This window comes from Euphorbia lathyris, chromosome 1 (genome assembly GCF_963576675.1).
Source record: "Euphorbia lathyris chromosome 1, ddEupLath1.1, whole genome shotgun sequence".
NCBI classification, from domain to species: domain Eukaryota; kingdom Viridiplantae; phylum Streptophyta; class Magnoliopsida; order Malpighiales; family Euphorbiaceae; genus Euphorbia; species Euphorbia lathyris.
This window is the reverse complement of record NC_088910.1, coordinates 132,127,727-132,145,309: the sequence shown is the minus strand read 5'-3', so window position 1 is coordinate 132,145,309 and position 17,583 is coordinate 132,127,727. Positions and strand designations below refer to the sequence as shown.

At 46.8% G+C, this 17,583-nt stretch overlaps 48 non-coding genes across 48 annotated transcripts; all 48 read left to right on the top strand.

Annotated features, from left to right (window-relative positions):
- The first annotated feature begins 173 nt into the window (after nucleotides 1-173).
- On the top strand, nucleotides 174-292 carry LOC136213729 (5S ribosomal RNA). Its single transcript, XR_010680833.1, has one exon. It is a non-coding gene; the product is annotated as a 5S ribosomal RNA (ribosomal RNA).
- Nucleotides 293-475: 183 nt separating this feature from the next.
- Nucleotides 476-594, top strand: LOC136215881 (5S ribosomal RNA). Its single transcript, XR_010682884.1, has one exon. It is a non-coding gene; the product is annotated as a 5S ribosomal RNA (ribosomal RNA).
- Nucleotides 595-853: 259 nt separating this feature from the next.
- On the top strand, nucleotides 854-972 carry LOC136212160 (5S ribosomal RNA). The gene has a single exon (XR_010679331.1). It is a non-coding gene; the product is annotated as a 5S ribosomal RNA (ribosomal RNA).
- Nucleotides 973-1,232: 260 nt separating this feature from the next.
- LOC136212786 (5S ribosomal RNA) lies at nucleotides 1,233-1,351 on the top strand. The gene has a single exon (XR_010679928.1). It is a non-coding gene; the product is annotated as a 5S ribosomal RNA (ribosomal RNA).
- Nucleotides 1,352-1,610: 259 nt separating this feature from the next.
- On the top strand, nucleotides 1,611-1,729 carry LOC136215870 (5S ribosomal RNA). Its single transcript, XR_010682873.1, has one exon. It is a non-coding gene; the product is annotated as a 5S ribosomal RNA (ribosomal RNA).
- Nucleotides 1,730-1,988: 259 nt separating this feature from the next.
- LOC136212785 (5S ribosomal RNA) lies at nucleotides 1,989-2,107 on the top strand. The gene has a single exon (XR_010679927.1). It is a non-coding gene; the product is annotated as a 5S ribosomal RNA (ribosomal RNA).
- A 183-nt stretch (nucleotides 2,108-2,290) lies between these two features.
- Nucleotides 2,291-2,409, top strand: LOC136213109 (5S ribosomal RNA). The gene has a single exon (XR_010680240.1). It is a non-coding gene; the product is annotated as a 5S ribosomal RNA (ribosomal RNA).
- Nucleotides 2,410-2,592: 183 nt separating this feature from the next.
- Nucleotides 2,593-2,711, top strand: LOC136213107 (5S ribosomal RNA). The gene has a single exon (XR_010680238.1). It is a non-coding gene; the product is annotated as a 5S ribosomal RNA (ribosomal RNA).
- Nucleotides 2,712-2,970: 259 nt separating this feature from the next.
- LOC136212784 (5S ribosomal RNA) lies at nucleotides 2,971-3,089 on the top strand. The gene has a single exon (XR_010679926.1). It is a non-coding gene; the product is annotated as a 5S ribosomal RNA (ribosomal RNA).
- A 258-nt stretch (nucleotides 3,090-3,347) lies between these two features.
- Nucleotides 3,348-3,466, top strand: LOC136215858 (5S ribosomal RNA). Its single transcript, XR_010682861.1, has one exon. It is a non-coding gene; the product is annotated as a 5S ribosomal RNA (ribosomal RNA).
- A 259-nt stretch (nucleotides 3,467-3,725) lies between these two features.
- On the top strand, nucleotides 3,726-3,844 carry LOC136212783 (5S ribosomal RNA). Its single transcript, XR_010679925.1, has one exon. It is a non-coding gene; the product is annotated as a 5S ribosomal RNA (ribosomal RNA).
- A 183-nt stretch (nucleotides 3,845-4,027) lies between these two features.
- Nucleotides 4,028-4,146, top strand: LOC136213105 (5S ribosomal RNA). Its single transcript, XR_010680237.1, has one exon. It is a non-coding gene; the product is annotated as a 5S ribosomal RNA (ribosomal RNA).
- A 183-nt stretch (nucleotides 4,147-4,329) lies between these two features.
- Nucleotides 4,330-4,448, top strand: LOC136213104 (5S ribosomal RNA). Its single transcript, XR_010680236.1, has one exon. It is a non-coding gene; the product is annotated as a 5S ribosomal RNA (ribosomal RNA).
- Nucleotides 4,449-4,707: 259 nt separating this feature from the next.
- On the top strand, nucleotides 4,708-4,826 carry LOC136212782 (5S ribosomal RNA). Its single transcript, XR_010679923.1, has one exon. It is a non-coding gene; the product is annotated as a 5S ribosomal RNA (ribosomal RNA).
- A 258-nt stretch (nucleotides 4,827-5,084) lies between these two features.
- On the top strand, nucleotides 5,085-5,203 carry LOC136211952 (5S ribosomal RNA). The gene has a single exon (XR_010679134.1). It is a non-coding gene; the product is annotated as a 5S ribosomal RNA (ribosomal RNA).
- A 259-nt stretch (nucleotides 5,204-5,462) lies between these two features.
- LOC136212781 (5S ribosomal RNA) lies at nucleotides 5,463-5,581 on the top strand. Its single transcript, XR_010679922.1, has one exon. It is a non-coding gene; the product is annotated as a 5S ribosomal RNA (ribosomal RNA).
- Nucleotides 5,582-5,839: 258 nt separating this feature from the next.
- Nucleotides 5,840-5,958, top strand: LOC136211951 (5S ribosomal RNA). The gene has a single exon (XR_010679133.1). It is a non-coding gene; the product is annotated as a 5S ribosomal RNA (ribosomal RNA).
- Nucleotides 5,959-6,217: 259 nt separating this feature from the next.
- On the top strand, nucleotides 6,218-6,336 carry LOC136215847 (5S ribosomal RNA). Its single transcript, XR_010682850.1, has one exon. It is a non-coding gene; the product is annotated as a 5S ribosomal RNA (ribosomal RNA).
- Nucleotides 6,337-6,594: 258 nt separating this feature from the next.
- Nucleotides 6,595-6,713, top strand: LOC136212349 (5S ribosomal RNA). Its single transcript, XR_010679511.1, has one exon. It is a non-coding gene; the product is annotated as a 5S ribosomal RNA (ribosomal RNA).
- A 259-nt stretch (nucleotides 6,714-6,972) lies between these two features.
- On the top strand, nucleotides 6,973-7,091 carry LOC136215244 (5S ribosomal RNA). Its single transcript, XR_010682292.1, has one exon. It is a non-coding gene; the product is annotated as a 5S ribosomal RNA (ribosomal RNA).
- A 258-nt stretch (nucleotides 7,092-7,349) lies between these two features.
- LOC136215835 (5S ribosomal RNA) lies at nucleotides 7,350-7,468 on the top strand. The gene has a single exon (XR_010682839.1). It is a non-coding gene; the product is annotated as a 5S ribosomal RNA (ribosomal RNA).
- Nucleotides 7,469-7,726: 258 nt separating this feature from the next.
- On the top strand, nucleotides 7,727-7,845 carry LOC136212780 (5S ribosomal RNA). The gene has a single exon (XR_010679921.1). It is a non-coding gene; the product is annotated as a 5S ribosomal RNA (ribosomal RNA).
- A 183-nt stretch (nucleotides 7,846-8,028) lies between these two features.
- Nucleotides 8,029-8,147, top strand: LOC136211666 (5S ribosomal RNA). The gene has a single exon (XR_010678861.1). It is a non-coding gene; the product is annotated as a 5S ribosomal RNA (ribosomal RNA).
- Nucleotides 8,148-8,406: 259 nt separating this feature from the next.
- Nucleotides 8,407-8,525, top strand: LOC136213103 (5S ribosomal RNA). Its single transcript, XR_010680235.1, has one exon. It is a non-coding gene; the product is annotated as a 5S ribosomal RNA (ribosomal RNA).
- Nucleotides 8,526-8,784: 259 nt separating this feature from the next.
- Nucleotides 8,785-8,903, top strand: LOC136215823 (5S ribosomal RNA). Its single transcript, XR_010682827.1, has one exon. It is a non-coding gene; the product is annotated as a 5S ribosomal RNA (ribosomal RNA).
- Nucleotides 8,904-9,161: 258 nt separating this feature from the next.
- LOC136212348 (5S ribosomal RNA) lies at nucleotides 9,162-9,280 on the top strand. Its single transcript, XR_010679510.1, has one exon. It is a non-coding gene; the product is annotated as a 5S ribosomal RNA (ribosomal RNA).
- Nucleotides 9,281-9,539: 259 nt separating this feature from the next.
- Nucleotides 9,540-9,658, top strand: LOC136215243 (5S ribosomal RNA). Its single transcript, XR_010682291.1, has one exon. It is a non-coding gene; the product is annotated as a 5S ribosomal RNA (ribosomal RNA).
- Nucleotides 9,659-9,916: 258 nt separating this feature from the next.
- On the top strand, nucleotides 9,917-10,035 carry LOC136215811 (5S ribosomal RNA). Its single transcript, XR_010682818.1, has one exon. It is a non-coding gene; the product is annotated as a 5S ribosomal RNA (ribosomal RNA).
- Nucleotides 10,036-10,293: 258 nt separating this feature from the next.
- On the top strand, nucleotides 10,294-10,412 carry LOC136212778 (5S ribosomal RNA). Its single transcript, XR_010679919.1, has one exon. It is a non-coding gene; the product is annotated as a 5S ribosomal RNA (ribosomal RNA).
- Nucleotides 10,413-10,595: 183 nt separating this feature from the next.
- Nucleotides 10,596-10,714, top strand: LOC136211665 (5S ribosomal RNA). The gene has a single exon (XR_010678860.1). It is a non-coding gene; the product is annotated as a 5S ribosomal RNA (ribosomal RNA).
- A 259-nt stretch (nucleotides 10,715-10,973) lies between these two features.
- Nucleotides 10,974-11,093, top strand: LOC136215104 (5S ribosomal RNA). Its single transcript, XR_010682155.1, has one exon. It is a non-coding gene; the product is annotated as a 5S ribosomal RNA (ribosomal RNA).
- A 257-nt stretch (nucleotides 11,094-11,350) lies between these two features.
- On the top strand, nucleotides 11,351-11,469 carry LOC136213832 (5S ribosomal RNA). Its single transcript, XR_010680932.1, has one exon. It is a non-coding gene; the product is annotated as a 5S ribosomal RNA (ribosomal RNA).
- Nucleotides 11,470-11,727: 258 nt separating this feature from the next.
- LOC136212777 (5S ribosomal RNA) lies at nucleotides 11,728-11,846 on the top strand. The gene has a single exon (XR_010679917.1). It is a non-coding gene; the product is annotated as a 5S ribosomal RNA (ribosomal RNA).
- Nucleotides 11,847-12,029: 183 nt separating this feature from the next.
- Nucleotides 12,030-12,148, top strand: LOC136215799 (5S ribosomal RNA). The gene has a single exon (XR_010682807.1). It is a non-coding gene; the product is annotated as a 5S ribosomal RNA (ribosomal RNA).
- Nucleotides 12,149-12,407: 259 nt separating this feature from the next.
- Nucleotides 12,408-12,527, top strand: LOC136213814 (5S ribosomal RNA). The gene has a single exon (XR_010680915.1). It is a non-coding gene; the product is annotated as a 5S ribosomal RNA (ribosomal RNA).
- A 258-nt stretch (nucleotides 12,528-12,785) lies between these two features.
- LOC136215795 (5S ribosomal RNA) lies at nucleotides 12,786-12,904 on the top strand. Its single transcript, XR_010682804.1, has one exon. It is a non-coding gene; the product is annotated as a 5S ribosomal RNA (ribosomal RNA).
- A 183-nt stretch (nucleotides 12,905-13,087) lies between these two features.
- On the top strand, nucleotides 13,088-13,206 carry LOC136215794 (5S ribosomal RNA). The gene has a single exon (XR_010682803.1). It is a non-coding gene; the product is annotated as a 5S ribosomal RNA (ribosomal RNA).
- A 259-nt stretch (nucleotides 13,207-13,465) lies between these two features.
- Nucleotides 13,466-13,585, top strand: LOC136213813 (5S ribosomal RNA). Its single transcript, XR_010680914.1, has one exon. It is a non-coding gene; the product is annotated as a 5S ribosomal RNA (ribosomal RNA).
- Nucleotides 13,586-13,843: 258 nt separating this feature from the next.
- On the top strand, nucleotides 13,844-13,962 carry LOC136215793 (5S ribosomal RNA). The gene has a single exon (XR_010682802.1). It is a non-coding gene; the product is annotated as a 5S ribosomal RNA (ribosomal RNA).
- A 258-nt stretch (nucleotides 13,963-14,220) lies between these two features.
- LOC136212776 (5S ribosomal RNA) lies at nucleotides 14,221-14,339 on the top strand. The gene has a single exon (XR_010679916.1). It is a non-coding gene; the product is annotated as a 5S ribosomal RNA (ribosomal RNA).
- A 183-nt stretch (nucleotides 14,340-14,522) lies between these two features.
- On the top strand, nucleotides 14,523-14,641 carry LOC136215783 (5S ribosomal RNA). The gene has a single exon (XR_010682800.1). It is a non-coding gene; the product is annotated as a 5S ribosomal RNA (ribosomal RNA).
- A 259-nt stretch (nucleotides 14,642-14,900) lies between these two features.
- LOC136215770 (5S ribosomal RNA) lies at nucleotides 14,901-15,019 on the top strand. The gene has a single exon (XR_010682799.1). It is a non-coding gene; the product is annotated as a 5S ribosomal RNA (ribosomal RNA).
- A 258-nt stretch (nucleotides 15,020-15,277) lies between these two features.
- On the top strand, nucleotides 15,278-15,396 carry LOC136212775 (5S ribosomal RNA). The gene has a single exon (XR_010679915.1). It is a non-coding gene; the product is annotated as a 5S ribosomal RNA (ribosomal RNA).
- Nucleotides 15,397-15,579: 183 nt separating this feature from the next.
- LOC136215758 (5S ribosomal RNA) lies at nucleotides 15,580-15,698 on the top strand. Its single transcript, XR_010682789.1, has one exon. It is a non-coding gene; the product is annotated as a 5S ribosomal RNA (ribosomal RNA).
- Nucleotides 15,699-15,958: 260 nt separating this feature from the next.
- On the top strand, nucleotides 15,959-16,077 carry LOC136215746 (5S ribosomal RNA). Its single transcript, XR_010682778.1, has one exon. It is a non-coding gene; the product is annotated as a 5S ribosomal RNA (ribosomal RNA).
- Nucleotides 16,078-16,610: 533 nt separating this feature from the next.
- On the top strand, nucleotides 16,611-16,729 carry LOC136211695 (5S ribosomal RNA). Its single transcript, XR_010678889.1, has one exon. It is a non-coding gene; the product is annotated as a 5S ribosomal RNA (ribosomal RNA).
- Nucleotides 16,730-16,988: 259 nt separating this feature from the next.
- Nucleotides 16,989-17,107, top strand: LOC136215735 (5S ribosomal RNA). Its single transcript, XR_010682767.1, has one exon. It is a non-coding gene; the product is annotated as a 5S ribosomal RNA (ribosomal RNA).
- A 260-nt stretch (nucleotides 17,108-17,367) lies between these two features.
- Nucleotides 17,368-17,486, top strand: LOC136215071 (5S ribosomal RNA). The gene has a single exon (XR_010682124.1). It is a non-coding gene; the product is annotated as a 5S ribosomal RNA (ribosomal RNA).
- Nucleotides 17,487-17,583: the final 97 nt, after the last annotated feature.

Genomic DNA, 17,583 nt, shown 5'->3' with positions numbered 1-17,583 from the left:
TTTGCAACGTGCATTTTTTAATTATTTAATTTTTTTTCACCATGGCGTGCACGTTTTCGAGGCGGGGGTCAGTGTTTGGGGTCCGGGGGCTTGTGCATGCACGTGAAGGATGAGCATACGGGAGAAAGGGGCGCCCAGTATGGAATATATGCTTAGTTTTTGCATGGGATGACGGGTGCGATCATACCAGCACTAATGCACCGGATCCCATCAGAACTCCGAAGTTAATCGTGCTTGGGCGAGAGTAGTACTAAGATGGTTGACCTCTTGGGAAGTCCTCGTGTTGCACCCCCAAACTTTTTTGCAACGTGCATTTTTTAATTATTTAATTTTTTTTTTCACCATGGCGTGCATGTTTTCGAGGCGGGGGTCAGTGTTTGGGGTCCGGGGGCTTGTGCATGCACGTGAAGGATGAGCATACGGGAGAAAGGGGCGCCCAGTATGGAATATATGCTTAGTTTTTGCATGGGATGACGGGTGCGATCATACCAGCACTAATGCACCGGATCCCATCAGAACTCCGAAGTTAAACGTGCTTGGGCGAGAGTAGTACTAAGATGGGTGACCTCTTGGGAAGTCCTCGTGTTGCACCCCCAAACTTTTTTGCAACGTGCATTTTTTAATTATTTAATTTTTTTTTCACCATGGCGTGCACGTTTTCGAGGCGGGCCCAAACTTTTTTGCAACGTGCATTTTTTAATTATTTAATTTTTTTTTCACCATGGCGTGCACGTTTTCGAGGCGGGGGTTAGTGTTTGGGGTCCGGGGGCTTGTGCATGCACGTGAAGGATGAGCATACGGGAGAAAGGGGCGCCCAGTATGGAATATATGCTTAGTTTTTGCATGGGATGACGGGTGCGATCATACCAGCACTAATGCACCGGATCCCATCAGAACTCCGAAGTCAAACGTGCTTGGGCGAGAGTAGTACTAAGATGGGTGACCTCTTGGGAAGTCCTCGTGTTGCACCCCTAAACTTTTTTGCAACGTGCATTTTTTAATTATTTAATTTTTTTTTCACCATGGCGTGCACGTTTTCGAGGCGGGCCCAAACTTTTTTGCAACGTGCATTTTTTAATTATTTAATTTTTTTTTTCACCATGGCGTGTACGTTTTCGAGGCGGGGGTCAGTGTTTGGGGTCCGGGGGCTTGTGCATGCACGTGAAGGATGAGCATACGGGAGAAAGGGGCGCCCAGTATGGAATATATGCTTAGTTTTTGCATGGGATGACGGGTGCGATCATACCAGCACTAATGCACCGGATCCCATCAGAACTCCGAAGTTAAACGTGCTTGGGCGAGAGTAGTACTAAGATGGTTGACCTCTTGGGAAGTCCTCGTGTTGCACCCCCAAACTTTTTTGCAACGTGCATTTTTTAATTATTTAATTTTTTTTTCACCATGGCGTGCACGTTTTCGAGGCGGGCCCAAACTTTTTTGCAACGTGCATTTTTTAATTATTTAATTTTTTTTTCACCATGGCGTGCACGTTTTCGAGGCGGGGGTCAGTGTTTGGGGTCCGGGGGCTTGTGCATGCACGTGAAGGATGAGCATACGGGAGAAAGGGGCGCCCAGTATGGAATATATGCTTAGTTTTTGCATGGGATGACGGGTGCGATCATACCAGCACTAATGCACCGGATCCCATCAGAACTCCGAAGTTAAACGTGCTTGGGCGAGAGTAGTACTAAGATGGGTGACCTCTTGGGAAGTCCTCGTGTTGCACCCCTAAACTTTTTTGCAACGTGCATTTTTTAATTATTTAATTTTTTTTCACCATGGCGTGCACGTTTTCGAGGCGGGCCTAAACTTTTTTGCAACGTGCATTTTTTAATTATTTAATTTTTTTTTTCACCATGGCGTGCACGTTTTCGAGGCGGGGGTCAGTGTTTGGGGTCCGGGGGCTTGTGCATGCACGTGAAGGATGAGCATACGGGAGAAAGGGGCGCCCAGTATGGAATATATGCTTAGTTTTTGCATGTGATGACGGGTGCGATCATACCAGCACTAATGCACCGGATCCCATCAGAACTCCGAAGTTAAACGTGCTTGGGCGAGAGTAGTACTAAGATGGTTGACCTCTTGGGAAGTCCTCGTGTTGCACCCCCAAACTTTTTTGCAACGTGCATTTTTTAATTATTTAATTTTTTTTTTCACCATGGCGTGCATGTTTTCGAGGCGGGGGTCATTGTTTGGGGTCCGGGGGCTTGTGCATGCACGTGAAGGATGAGCATACGGGAGAAAGGGGCGCCCAGTATGGAATATATGCTTAGTTTTTGCATGGGATGACGGGTGCGATCATACCAGCACTAATGCACCGGATCCCATCAGAACTCCGAAGTTAAACGTGCTTGGGCGAGAGTAGTACTAAGATGGGTGACCTCTTCGGAAGTCCTCGTGTTGCACCCCCAAACTTTTTTGCAACGTGCATTTTTTAATTATTTAATTTTTTTTTTCACCATGGCGTGCATGTTTTCGAGGCGGGGGTCAGTGTTTGGGGTCCGGGGGCTTGTGCATGCACGTGAAGGATGAGCATACGGGAGAAAGGGGCGCCCAGTATGGAATATATGCTTAGTTTTTGCATGGGATGACGGGTGCGATCATACCAGCACTAATGCACCGGATCCCATCAGAACTCCGAAGTTAAACGTGCTTGGGCGAGAGTAGTACTAAGATGGGTGACCTCTTCGGAAGTCCTCGTGTTGCACCCCCAAACTTTTTTGCAACGTGCATTTTTTAATTATTTAATTTTTTTTTCACCATGGCGTGCACGTTTTCGAGGCGGGCCCAAACTTTTTTGCAACGTGCATTTTTTAATTATTTAATTTTTTTTTCACCATGGCGTTCACGTTTTCGAGGCAGGGGTCAGTGTTTGGGGTCCGGGGGCTTGTGCATGCACGTGAAGGATGAGCATACGGGAGAAAGGGGCGCCCAGTATGGAATATATGCTTAGTTTTTGCATGGGATAACGGGTGCGATCATACCAGCACTAATGCACCGGATCCCATCAGAACTCCGAAGTTAAACGTGCTTGGGCGAGAGTAGTACTAAGATGGTTGACCTCTTGGGAAGTCCTCGTGTTGCACCCCTAAACTTTTTTGCAACGTGCATTTTTTAATTTTTTAATTTTTTTTTCACCATGGCGTGCACGTTTTCGAGGCGGGCCCAAACTTTTTTGCAACGTGCATTTTTTAATTATTTAATTTTTTTTCACCATGGCGTGCACGTTTTCGAGGCGGGGGTCAGTGTTTGGGGTCCGGGGGCTTGTGCATGCACGTGAAGGATGAGCATACGGGAGAAAGGGGCGCCCAGTATGGAATATATGCTTAGTTTTTGCATGGGATGACGGGTGCGATCATACCAGCACTAATGCACCGGATCCCATCAGAACTCCGAAGTTAAACGTGCTTGGGCGAGAGTAGTACTAAGATGGGTGACCTCTTGGGAAGTCCTCGTGTTGCACCCCTAAACTTTTTTGCAACGTGCATTTTTTAATTATTTAATTTTTTTTCACCATGGCGTGCACGTTTTCGAGGCGGGCCTAAACTTTTTTGCAACGTGCATTTTTTAATTATTTAATTTTTTTTTTCACCATGGCGTGCACGTTTTCGAGGCGGGGGTCAGTGTTTGGGGTCCGGGGGCTTGTGCATGCACGTGAAGGATGAGCATACGGGAGAAAGGGGCGCCCAGTATGGAATATATGCTTAGTTTTTGCATGTGATGACGGGTGCGATCATACCAGCACTAATGCACCGGATCCCATCAGAACTCCGAAGTTAAACGTGCTTGGGCGAGAGTAGTACTAAGATGGTTGACCTCTTGGGAAGTCCTCGTGTTGCACCCCCAAACTTTTTTGCAACGTGCATTTTTTAATTATTTAATTTTTTTTTTCACCATGGCGTGCATGTTTTCGAGGCGGGGGTCAGTGTTTGGGGTCCGGGGGCTTGTGCATGCACGTGAAGGATGAGCATACGGGAGAAAGGGGCGCCCAGTATGGAATATATGCTTAGTTTTTGCATGGGATGACGGGTGCGATCATACCAGCACTAATGCACCGGATCCCATCAGAACTCCGAAGTTAAACGTGCTTGGGCGAGAGTAGTACTAAGATGGGTGACCTCTTCGGAAGTCCTCGTGTTGCACCCCCAAACTTTTTTGCAACGTGCATTTTTTAATTATTTAATTTTTTTTTTCACCATGGCGTGCATGTTTTCGAGGCGGGGGTCAGTGTTTGGGGTCCGGGGGCTTGTGCATGCACGTGAAGGATGAGCATACGGGAGAAAGGGGCGCCCAGTATGGAATATATGCTTAGTTTTTGCATGGGATGACGGGTGCGATCATACCAGCACTAATGCACCGGATCCCATCAGAACTCCGAAGTTAAACGTGCTTGGGCGAGAGTAGTACTAAGATGGGTGACCTCTTCGGAAGTCCTCGTGTTGCACCCCCAAACTTTTTTGCAACGTGCATTTTTTAATTATTTAATTTTTTTTTCACCATGGCGTGCACGTTTTCGAGGCGGGCCCAAACTTTTTTGCAACGTGCATTTTTTAATTATTTAATTTTTTTTTCACCATGGCGTGCACGTTTTCGAGGCAGGGGTCAGTGTTTGGTGTCCGGGGGCTTGTGCATGCACGTGAAGGATGAGCATACGGGAGAAAGGGGCGCCCAGTATGGAATATATGCTTAGTTTTTGCATGGGATAACGGGTGCGATCATACCAGCACTAATGCACCGGATCCCATCAGAACTCCGAAGTTAAACGTGCTTGGGCGAGAGTAGTACTAAGATGGTTGACCTCTTGGGAAGTCCTCGTGTTGCACCCCTAAACTTTTTTGCAACGTGCATTTTTTAATTTTTTAATTTTTTTTTCACCATGGCGTGCACGTTTTCGAGGCGGGCCCAAACTTTTTTGCAACGTGCATTTTTTAATTATTTAATTTTTTTTCACCATGGCGTGCACGTTTTCGAGGCGGGGGTCAGTGTTTGGGGTCCGGGGGCTTGTGCATGCACGTGAAGGATGAGCATACGGGAGAAAGGGGCGCCCAGTATGGAATATATGCTTAGTTTTTGCATGGGATGACGGGTGCGATCATACCAGCACTAATGCACCGGATCCCATCAGAACTCCGAAGTTAATCGTGCTTGGGCGAGAGTAGTACTAAGATGGGTGACCTCTTGGGAAGTCCTCGTGTTGCACCCCCAAACTTTTTTGCAACGTGCATTTTTTAATTATTTAATTTTTTTTTCACCATGGCGTGCACGTTTTCGAGGCGGGCCCAAACTTTTTTGCAACGTGCATTTTTTAATTATTTAATTTTTTTTTCACCATGGCGTGCACGTTTTCGAGGCGGGGGTCAGTGTTTGGGGTCCGGGGGCTTGTGCATGCACGTGAAGGATGAGCATACGGGAGAAAGGGGCGCCCAGTATGGAATATATGCTTAGTTTTTGCATGGGATAACGGGTGCGATCATACCAGCACTAATGCACCGGATCCCATCAGAACTCCGAAGTTAAACGTGCTTGGGCGAGAGTAGTACTAAGATGGTTGACCTCTTGGGAAGTCCTCGTGTTGCACCCCTAAACTTTTTTGCAACGTGCATTTTTTAATTTTTTAATTTTTTTTTCACCATGGCGTGCACGTTTTCGAGGCGGGCCCAAACTTTTTTGCAACGTGCATTTTTTAATTATTTAATTTTTTTTCACCATGGCGTGCACGTTTTCGAGGCGGGGGTCAGTGTTTGGGGTCCGGGGGCTTGTGCATGCACGTGAAGGATGAGCATACGGGAGAAAGGGGCGCCCAGTATGGAATATATGCTTAGTTTTTGCATGGGATGACGGGTGCGATCATACCAGCACTAATGCACCGGATCCCATCAGAACTCCGAAGTTAATCGTGCTTGGGCGAGAGTAGTACTAAGATGGGTGACCTCTTGGGAAGTCCTCGTGTTGCACCCCCAAACTTTTTTGCAACGTGCATTTTTTAATTATTTAATTTTTTTTTCACCATGGCGTGCACGTTTTCGAGGCGGGCCCAAACTTTTTTGCAACGTGCATTTTTTAATTATTTAATTTTTTTTTCACCATGGCGTGCACGTTTTCGAGGCGGGGGTCAGTGTTTGGGGTCCGGGGGCTTGTGCATGCACGTGAAGGATGAGCATACGGGAGAAAGGGGCGCCCAGTATGGAATATATGCTTAGTTTTTGCATGGGATAACGGGTGCGATCATACCAGCACTAATGCACCGGATCCCATCAGAACTCCGAAGTTAAACGTGCTTGGGCGAGAGTAGTACTAAGATGGGTGACCTCTTGGGAAGTCCTCGTGTTGCACCCCTAAACTTTTTTGCAACGTGCATTTTTTAATTATTTAATTTTTTTTTCACCATGGCGTGCACGTTTTCGAGGCGGGCCCAAACTTTTTTGCAACGTGCATTTTTTAATTATTTAATTTTTTTTCACCATGGCGTGCACGTTTTCGAGGCGGGGGTCAGTGTTTGGGGTCCGGGGGCTTGTGCATGCACGTGAAGGATGAGCATACGGGAGAAAGGGGCGCCCAGTATGGAGTATATGCTTAGTTTTTGCATGGGATGATGGGTGCGATCATACCAGCACTAATGCACCGGATCCCATCAGAACTCCGAAGTGAAACGTGCTTGGGCGTGAGTAGTACTAAGATGGGTGACCTCTTGGGAAGTCCTCGTGTTGCACCCCCAAACTTTTTTGCAACGTGCATTTTTTAATTATTTAATTTTTTTTTCACCATGGCGTGCACGTTTTCGAGGCGGGCTCAAACTTTTTTGCAACGTGCATTTTTTAATTATTTAATTTTTATTTCACCATGGCGTGCACGTTTTCGAGGCGGGGGTCAGTGTTTGGGGTCCGGGGGCTTGTGCATGCACGTGAAGGATGAGCATACGGGAGAAAGGGGCGCCCAGTATGGAATATATGCTTAGTTTTTGCATGGGATGACGGGTGTGATCATACCAGCACTAATGCACCGGATCACATCAAAACTCCGAAGTTAAACGTGCTTGGGCGAGAGTAGTACTAAGATGGGTGACCTCTTGGGAAGTCCTCGTGTTGCACCCCTAAACTTTTTTGCAACGTGCATTTTTTAATTATTTAATTTTTTTTTCACCATGGCGTGCACGTTTTCGAGGCGGGCCCAAACTTTTTTGCAACGTGCATTTTTTAATTATTTAATTTTTTTTCACCATGGCGTGCACGTTTTCGAGGCGGGGGTCAGTGTTTGGGGTCCGGGGGCTTGTGCATGCACGTGAAGGATGAGCATACGGGAGAAAGGGGCGCCCAGTATGGAATATATGCTTAGTTTTTGCATGGGATGACGGGTGCGATCATACCAGCACTAATGCACCGGATCCCATCAGAACTCCGAAGTTAAACGTGCTTGGGCGAGAGTAGTACTAAGATGGGTGACCTCTTGGGAAGTCCTCGTGTTGCACCCCTAAACTTTTTTATAACGTGCATTTTTTAATTATTTAATTTTTTTTTCACCATGGCGTGCACGTTTTCGAGGCGGGCCCAAACTTTTTTGCAACGTGCATTTTTTAATTATTTAATTTTTTTTCACCATGGCGTGCACGTTTTCGAGGCGGGGGTCAGTGTTTGGGGTCCGGGGGCTTGTGCATGCACGTGAAGGATGAGCATACGGGAGAAAGGGGCGCCCAGTATGGAATATATGCTTAGTTTTTGCATGTGATGACGGGTGCGATCATACCAGCACTAATGCACCGGATCCCATCAGAACTCCGAAGTTAAACGTGCTTGGGCGAGAGTAGTACTAAGATGGTTGACCTCTTGGGAAGTCCTCGTGTTGCACCCCCAAACTTTTTTGCAACGTGCATTTTTTAATTATTTAATTTTTTTTTTCACCATGGCGTGCATGTTTTCGAGGCGGGGGTCAGTGTTTGGGGTCCGGGGGCTTGTGCATGCACGTGAAGGATGAGCATACGGGAGAAAGGGGCGCCCAGTATGGAATATATGCTTAGTTTTTGCATGGGATGACGGGTGCAATCATACCAGCACTAATGCACCGGATCCCATCAGAACTCCGAAGTTAAACGTGCTTGGGCGAGAGTAGTACTAAGATGGGTGACCTCTTGGGAAGTCCTCGTGTTGCACCCCCAAACTTTTTTGCAACGTGCATTTTTTAATTATTTAATTTTTTTTTCACCATGGCGTGCACGTTTTCGAGGCGGGCCCAAACTTTTTTGCAACGTGCATTTTTTAATTATTTAATTTTTTTTTCACCATGGCGTGCACGTTTTCGCGGCGGGGGTCAGTGTTTGGGGTCCGGGGGCTTGTGCATGCACGTGAAGGATGAGCATACGGGAGAAAGGGGCGCCCAGTATGGAATATATGCTTAGTTTTTGCATGGGATGACGGGTGCGATCATACCAGCACTAATGCACCGGATCCCATCAGAACTCCGAAGTTAAACGTGCTTGGGCGAGAGTAGTACTAAGATGGGTGACCTCTTCGGAAGTCCTCGTGTTGCACCCCCAAACTTTTTTGCAACGTGCATTTTTTAATTATTTAATTTTTTTTTCACCATGGCGTGCACGTTTTCGAGGCGGGCCCAAACTTTTTTGCAACGTGCATTTTTTAATTATTTAATTTTTTTTTCACCATGGCGTGCACGTTTTCGAGGCGGGGGTCAGTGTTTGGGGTCCGGGGGCTTGTGCATGCACGTGAAGGATGAGCATACGGGAGAAAGGGGCGCCCAGTATGGAATATATGCTTAGTTTTTGCATGGGATAACGGGTGCGATCATACCAGCACTAATGCACCGGATCCCATCAGAACTCCGAAGTTAAACGTGCTTGGGCGAGAGTAGTACTAAGATGGGTGACCTCTTGGGAAGTCCTCGTGTTGCACCCCTAAACTTTTTTGCAACGTGCATTTTTTAATTATTTAATTTTTTTTTCACCATGGCGTGCACGTTTTCGAGGCGGGCCCAAACTTTTTTGCAACGTGCATTTTTTAATTATTTAATTTTTTTTCACCATGGCGTGCACGTTTTCGAGGCGGGGGTCAGTGTTTGGGGTCCGGGGGCTTGTGCATGCACGTGAAGGATGAGCATACGGGAGAAAGGGGCGCCCAGTATGGAATATATGCTTAGTTTTTGCATGGGATGATGGGTGCGATCATACCAGCACTAATGCACCGGATCCCATCAGAACTCCGAAGTGAAACGTGCTTGGGCGTGAGTAGTACTAAGATGGGTGACCTCTTGGGAAGTCCTCGTGTTGCACCCCCAAACTTTTTTGCAACGTGCATTTTTTAATTATTTAATTTTTTTTTCACCATGGCGTGCACGTTTTCGAGGCGGGCTCAAACTTTTTTGCAACGTGCATTTTTTAATTATTTAATTTTTATTTCACCATGGCGTGCACGTTTTCGAGGCGGGGGTCAGTGTTTGGGGTCCGGGGGCTTGTGCATGCACGTGAAGGATGAGCATACGGGAGAAAGGGGCGCCCAGTATGGAATATATGCTTAGTTTTTGCATGGGATGACGGGTGTGATCATACCAGCACTAATGCACCGGATCACATCAAAACTCCGAAGTTAAACGTGCTTGGGCGAGAGTAGTACTAAGATGGGTGACCTCTTGGGAAGTCCTCGTGTTGCACCCCTAAACTTTTTTGCAACGTGCATTTTTTAATTATTTAATTTTTTTTTCACCATGGCGTGCACGTTTTCGAGGCGGGCCCAAACTTTTTTGCAACGTGCATTTTTTAATTATTTAATTTTTTTTCACCATGGCGTGCACGTTTTCGAGGCGGGGGTCAGTGTTTGGGGTCCGGGGGCTTGTGCATGCACGTGAAGGATGAGCATACGGGAGAAAGGGGCGCCCAGTATGGAATATATGCTTAGTTTTTGCATGGGATGACGGGTGCGATCATACCAGCACTAATGCACCGGATCCCATCAGAACTCCGAAGTTAAACGTGCTTGGGCGAGAGTAGTACTAAGATGGGTGACCTCTTGGGAAGTCCTCGTGTTGCACCCCTAAACTTTTTTATAACGTGCATTTTTTAATTATTTAATTTTTTTTTCACCATGGCGTGCACGTTTTCGAGGCGGGCCCAAACTTTTTTGCAACGTGCATTTTTTAATTATTTAATTTTTTTTCACCATGGCGTGCACGTTTTCGAGGCGGGGGTCAGTGTTTGGGGTCCGGGGGCTTGTGCATGCACGTGAAGGATGAGCATACGGGAGAAAGGGGCGCCCAGTATGGAATATATGCTTAGTTTTTGCATGTGATGACGGGTGCGATCATACCAGCACTAATGCACCGGATCCCATCAGAACTCCGAAGTTAAACGTGCTTGGGCGAGAGTAGTACTAAGATGGTTGACCTCTTGGGAAGTCCTCGTGTTGCACCCCCAAACTTTTTTGCAACGTGCATTTTTTAATTATTTAATTTTTTTTTTCACCATGGCGTGCATGTTTTCGAGGCGGGGGTCAGTGTTTGGGATCCGGGGGCTTGTGCATGCACGTGAAGGATGAGCATACGGGAGAAAGGGGCGCCCAGTATGGAATATATGCTTAGTTTTTGCATGGGATGACGGGTGCAATCATACCAGCACTAATGCACCGGATCCCATCAGAACTCCGAAGTTAAACGTGCTTGGGCGAGAGTAGTACTAAGATGGGTGACCTCTTGGGAAGTCCTCGTGTTGCACCCCCAAACTTTTTTGCAACGTGCATTTTTTAATTATTTAATTTTTTTTTCACCATGGCGTGCACGTTTTCGAGGCGGGCCCAAACTTTTTTGCAACGTGCATTTTTTAATTATTTAATTTTTTTTTCACCATGGCGTGCACGTTTTCGCGGCGGGGGTCAGTGTTTGGGGTCCGGGGGCTTGTGCATGCACGTGAAGGATGAGCATACGGGAGAAAGGGGCGCCCAGTATGGAATATATGCTTAGTTTTTGCATGGGATGACGGGTGCGATCATACCAGCACTAATGCACCGGATCCCATCAGAACTCCGAAGTTAAACGTGCTTGGGGCGAGAGTAGTACTAAGATAGGTGACCTCTTGGGAAGTCCTCGTGTTGCACCCCTAAACTTTTTTGCAACGTGCATTTTTTAATTATTTAATTTTTTTTCACCATGGCGTGCACGTTTTCGAGGCGGGCCCAAACTTTTTTGCAACGTGCATTTTTTAATTATTTAATTTTTTTTCACCATGGCGTGCACGTTTTCGAGGCGGGGGTCAGTGTTTGGGGTCCGGGGGCTTGTGCATGCACGTGAAGGATGAGCATACGGGAGAAAGGGGCGCCCAGTATGGAATATATGCTTAGTTTTTGCATGGGATGACGGGTGCGATCATACCAACACTAATGCACCGGATCCCATCAGAACTCCGAAGTTAAACGTGCTTGGGCGAGAGTAGTACTAAGATGGGTGACCTCTTGGGAAGTCCTCGTGTTGCACCCCTAAACTTTTTTATAACGTGCATTTTTTAATTATTTAATTTTTTTTTCACCATGGCGTGCACGTTTTCGAGGCGGGCCCAAACTTTTTTGCAACGTGCATTTTTTAATTATTTAATTTTTTTTCACCATGGCGTGCACGTTTTCGAGGCGGGGGTCAGTGTTTGGGGTCCGGGGGCTTGTGCATGCACGTGAAGGATGAGCATACGGGAGAAAGGGGCGCCCAGTATGGAATATATGCTTAGTTTTTGCATGTGATGACGGGTGCGATCATACCAGCACTAATGCACCGGATCCCATCAGAACTCCGAAGTTAAACGTGCTTGGGCGAGAGTAGTACTAAGATGGTTGACCTCTTGGGAAGTCCTCGTGTTGCACCCCCAAACTTTTTTGCAACGTGCATTTTTTAATTATTTAATTTTTTTTTTCACCATGGCGTGCATGTTTTCGAGGCGGGGGTCAGTGTTTGGGGTCCGGGGGCTTGTGCATGCACGTGAAGGATGAGCATACGGGAGAAAGGGGCGCCCAGTATGGAATATATGCTTAGTTTTTGCATGGGATGACGGGTGCGATCATACCAGCACTAATGCACCGGATCCCATCAGAACTCCGAAGTTAAACGTGCTTGGGCGAGAGTAGTACTAAGATGGGTGACCTCTTGGGAAGTCCTCGTGTTGCACCCCCAAACTTTTTTGCAACGTGCATTTTTTAATTATTTAATTTTTTTTTCACCATGGCGTGCACGTTTTCGAGGCGGGCCCAAACTTTTTTGCAACGTGCATTTTTTAATTATTTAATTTTTTTTTCACCATGGCGTGCACGTTTTCGCGGCGGGGGTCAGTGTTTGGGGTCCGGGGGCTTGTGCATGCACGTGAAGGATGAGCATACGGGAGAAAGGGGCGCCCAGTATGGAATATATGCTTAGTTTTTGCATGGGATGACGGGTGCGATCATACCAGCACTAATGCACCGGATCCCATCAGAACTCCGAAGTTAAACGTGCTTGGGGCGAGAGTAGTACTAAGATGGGTGACCTCTTGGGAAGTCCTCGTGTTGCACCCCTAAACTTTTTTGCAACGTGCATTTTTTAATTATTTAATTTTTTTTTCACCATGGCGTACACGTTTTCGAGGCGGGCCCAAACTTTTTTGCAACGTGCATTTTTTAATTATTTAATTTTTTTTCACCATGGCGTGCACGTTTTCGAGGCGGGGGTCAGTGTTTGGGGTCCGGGGGCTTGTGCATGCACGTGAAGGATGAGCATACGGGAGAAAGGGGCGCCCAGTATGGAATATATGCTTAGTTTTTGCATGGGATGACGGGTGCGATCATACCAGCACTAATGCACCGGATCCCATCAGAACTCCGAAGTTAAACGTGCTTGGGCGAGAGTAGTACTAAGATGGGTGACCTCTTGGGAAGTCCTCGTGTTGCACCCCTAAACTTTTTTATAACGTGCATTTTTTAATTATTTAATTTTTTTTTTCACCATGGCGTGCATGTTTTCGAGGCGGGGGTCAGTGTTTGGGGTCCGGGGGCTTGTGCATGCACGTGAAGGATGAGCATACGGGAGAAAGGGGCGCCCAGTATGGAATATATGCTTAGTTTTTGCATGGGATGACGGGTGCGATCATACCAGCACTAATGCACCGGATCCCATCAGAACTCCGAAGTTAAACGTGCTTGGGCGAGAGTAGTACTAAGATGGGTGACCTCTTGGGAAGTCCTCGTGTTGCACCCCCAAACTTTTTTGCAACGTGCATTTTTTAATTATTTAATTTTTTTTTCACCATGGCGTGCACGTTTTCGAGGCGGGCCCAAACTTTTTTGCAACGTGCATTTTTTAATTATTTAATTTTTTTTTCACCATGGCGTGCACGTTTTCGCGGCGGGGGTCAGTGTTTGGGGTCCGGGGGCTTGTGCATGCACGTGAAGGATGAGCATACGGGAGAAAGGGGCGCCCAGTATGGAATATATGCTTAGTTTTTGCATGGGATGACGGGTGCGATCATACCAGCACTAATGCACCGGATCCCATCAGAACTCCGAAGTTAAACGTGCTTGGGGCGAGAGTAGTACTAAGATGGGTGACCTCTTGGGAAGTCCTCGTGTTGCACCCCTAAACTTTTTTGCAACGTGCATTTTTTAATTATTTAATTTTTTTTTCACCATGGCGTACACGTTTTCGAGGCGGGCCCAAACTTTTTTGCAACGTGCATTTTTTAATTATTTAATTTTTTTTCACCATGGCGTGCACGTTTTCGAGGCGGGGGTCAGTGTTTGGGGTCCGGGGGCTTGTGCATGCACGTGAAGGATGAGCATACGGGAGAAAGGGGCGCCCAGTATGGAATATATGCTTAGTTTTTGCATGGGATGACGGGTGCGATCATACCAGCACTAATGCACCGGATCCCATCAGAACTCCGAAGTTAAACGTGCTTGGGCGAGAGTAGTACTAAGATGGGTGACCTCTTGGGAAGTCCTCGTGTTGCACCCCTAAACTTTTTTATAACGTGCATTTTTTAATTATTTAATTTTTTTTTCACCATGGCGTGCACGTTTTCGAGGCGGGCCCAAACTTTTTTGCAACGTGCATTTTTTAATTATTTAATTTTTTTTCACCATGGCGTGCACGTTTTCGAGGCGGGGGTCAGTGTTTGGGGTCCGGGGGCTTGTGCATGCACGTGAAGGATGAGCATACGGGAGAAAGGGGCGCCCAGTATGGAATATATGCTTAGTTTTTGCATGTGATGACGGGTGCGATCATACCAGCACTAATGCACCGGATCCCATCAGAACTCCGAAGTTAAACGTGCTTGGGCGAGAGTAGTACTAAGATGGTTGACCTCTTGGGAAGTCCTCGTGTTGCACCCCCAAACTTTTTTGCAACGTGCATTTTTTAATTATTTAATTTTTTTTTTCACCATGGCGTGCATGTTTTCGAGGCGGGGGTCAGTGTTTGGGGTCCGGGGGCTTGTGCATGCACGTGAAGGATGAGCATACGGGAGAAAGGGGCGCCCAGTATGGAATATATGCTTAGTTTTTGCATGGGATGACGGGTGCGATCATACCAGCACTAATGCACCGGATCCCATCAGAACTCCGAAGTTAAACGTGCTTGGGCGAGAGTAGTACTAAGATGGGTGACCTCTTGGGAAGTCCTCGTGTTGCACCCCCAAACTTTTTTGCAACGTGCATTTTTTAATTATTTAATTTTTTTTTCACCATGGCGTGCACGTTTTCGAGGCGGGCCCAAACTTTTTTGCAACGTGCATTTTTTAATTATTTAATTTTTTTTTCACCATGGCGTGCACGTTTTCGCGGCGGGGGTCAGTGTTTGGGGTCCGGGGGCTTGTGCATGCACGTGAAGGATGAGCATACGGGAGAAAGGGGCGCCCAGTATGGAATATATGCTTAGTTTTTGCATGGGATGACGGGTGCGATCATACCAGCACTAATGCACCGGATCCCATCAGAACTCCGAAGTTAAACGTGCTTGGGCGAGAGTAGTACTAAGATGGGTGACCTCTTGGGAAGTCCTCGTGTTGCACCCCTAAACTTTTTTATAACGTGCATTTTTTAATTATTTAATTTTTTTTTCACCATGGCGTGCACGTTTTCGAGGCGGGCCCAAACTTTTTTGCAACGTGCATTTTTTAATTATTTAATTTTTTTTCACCATGGCGTGCACGTTTTCGAGGCGGGGGTCAGTGTTTGGGGTCCGGGGGCTTGTGCATGCACGTGAAGGATGAGCATACGGGAGAAAGGGGCGCCCAGTATGGAATATATGCTTAGTTTTTGCATGTGATGACGGGTGCGATCATACCAGCACTAATGCACCGGATCCCATCAGAACTCCGAAGTTAAACGTGCTTGGGCGAGAGTAGTACTAAGATGGTTGACCTCTTGGGAAGTCCTCGTGTTGCACCCCCAAACTTTTTTGCAACGTGCATTTTTTAATTATTTAATTTTTTTTTTCACCATGGCGTGCATGTTTTCGAGGCGGGGGTCAGTGTTTGGGGTCCGGGGGCTTGTGCATGCACGTGAAGGATGAGCATACGGGAGAAAGGGGCGCCCAGTATGGAATATATGCTTAGTTTTTGCATGGGATGACGGGTGCGATCATACCAGCACTAATGCACCGGATCCCATCAGAACTCCGAAGTTAAACGTGCTTGGGCGAGAGTAGTACTAAGATGGGTGACCTCTTGGGAAGTCCTCGTGTTGCACCCCCAAACTTTTTTGCAACGTGCATTTTTTAATTATTTAATTTTTTTTTCACCATGGCGTGCACGTTTTCGAGGCGGGCCCAAACTTTTTTGCAACGTGCATTTTTTAATTATTTAATTTTTTTTTTCACCATGGCGTGCACGTTTTCGAGGCGGGGGTTAGTGTTTGGGGTCCGGGGGCTTGTGCATGCACGTGAAGGATGAGCATACGGGAGAAAGGGGCGCCCAGTATGGAATATATGCTTAGTTTTTGCATGGGATGACGGGTGCGATCATACCAGCACTAATGCACCGGATCCCATCAGAACTCCGAAGTTAAACGTGCTTGGGCGAGAGTAGTACTAAGATGGGTGACCTCTTGGGAAGTCCTCGTGTTGCACCCCTAAACTTTTTTGCAACGTGCATTTTTTAATTATTTAATTTTTTTTTCACCATGGCGTGCACGTTTTCGAGGCGGGCCCAAACTTTTTTGCAACGTGCATTTTTTAATTATTTAATTTTTTTTTTCACCATGGCGTGCACGTTTTCGAGGCGGGGGTCAGTGTTTGGGGTCCGGGGGCTTGTGCATGCACGTGAAGGATGAGCATACGGGAGAAAGGGGCGCCCAGTATGGAATATATGCTTAGTTTTTGCATGGGGTGACGGGTGACCTCTTGGGATCCCATCAGAACTCCGAAGTTAAACGTGCTTGGGCGAGAGTAGTACTAAGATGGTTGACCTCTTGGGAAGTCCTCGTGTTGCACCCCCAAACTTTTTTGCAACGTGCATTTTTTAATTATTTAATTTTTTTTTTCACCATGGCGTGCATGTTTTCGAGGCGGGGGTCAGGGGGCTTGTGCATGCACGTGAAGGATGAGCATACGGGAGAAAGGGGCGCCCAGTATGGAATATATGCTTAGTTTTTGCATGGGATGATGGGTGCGATCATACCAGCACTAATGCACCGGATCCCATCAGAACTCCGAAGTTAAACGTGCTTGGGCGTGAGTAGTACTAAGATGGGTGACCTCTTGGGAAGTCCTCGTGTTGCACCCCCAAACTTTTTTGCAACGTGCATTTTTTAATTATTTAATTTTTTTTTCACCATGGCGTGCACGTTTTCGAGGCGGGCCCAAACTTTTTTGCAACGTGCATTTTTTAATTATTTAATTTTTTTTTCACCATGGCGTGCACGTTTTCGAGGCGGGGGTCAGTGTTTGGGGTCCGGGGGCTTGTGCATGCACGTGAAGGATGAGCATACGGGAGAAAGGGGCGCCCAGTATGGAATATATGCTTAGTTTTTGCATGGGATGACGGGTGCGATCATACCAGCACTAATGCACCGGATCCCATCAGAACTCCGAAGTTAAACGTGCTTGGGCGAGAGTAGTACTAAGATGGGTGACCTCTTGGGAAGTCCTCGTGTTGCACCCCTAAACTTTTTTGCAACGTGCATTTTTTAATTATTTAATTTTTTTTTCACCATGGCGTGCACGTTTTCGAGGCGGCCCCAAACTTTTTTGCAACGTGCATTTTTTAATTATTTAATTTTTTTTTTCACCATGGCGTGCACGTTTTCGAGGCGGGGGTCAGTGTTTGGGGTCCGGGGGCTTGTGCATGCACGTGAAGGATGAGCATACGGGAGAAAGGGGCGCCCAGGATGGAATATATGCTTAGTTTTTGCATGTGATGACGGGTGCGATCATACCAGCACTAATGCACCGGATCCCATCAGAACTCCGAAGTTAAACGTGCTTTGGCGAGAGTAGTACTAAGATGGTTGACCTCTTGGGAAGTCCTCGTGTTGCACCCCCAAACTTTTTTGCAACGTGCATTTTTTAATTATTTAATTTTTTTTTTCACCATGGCGTGCATGTTTTCGAGGCGGGGGTCAGTGTTTGGGGTCCGGG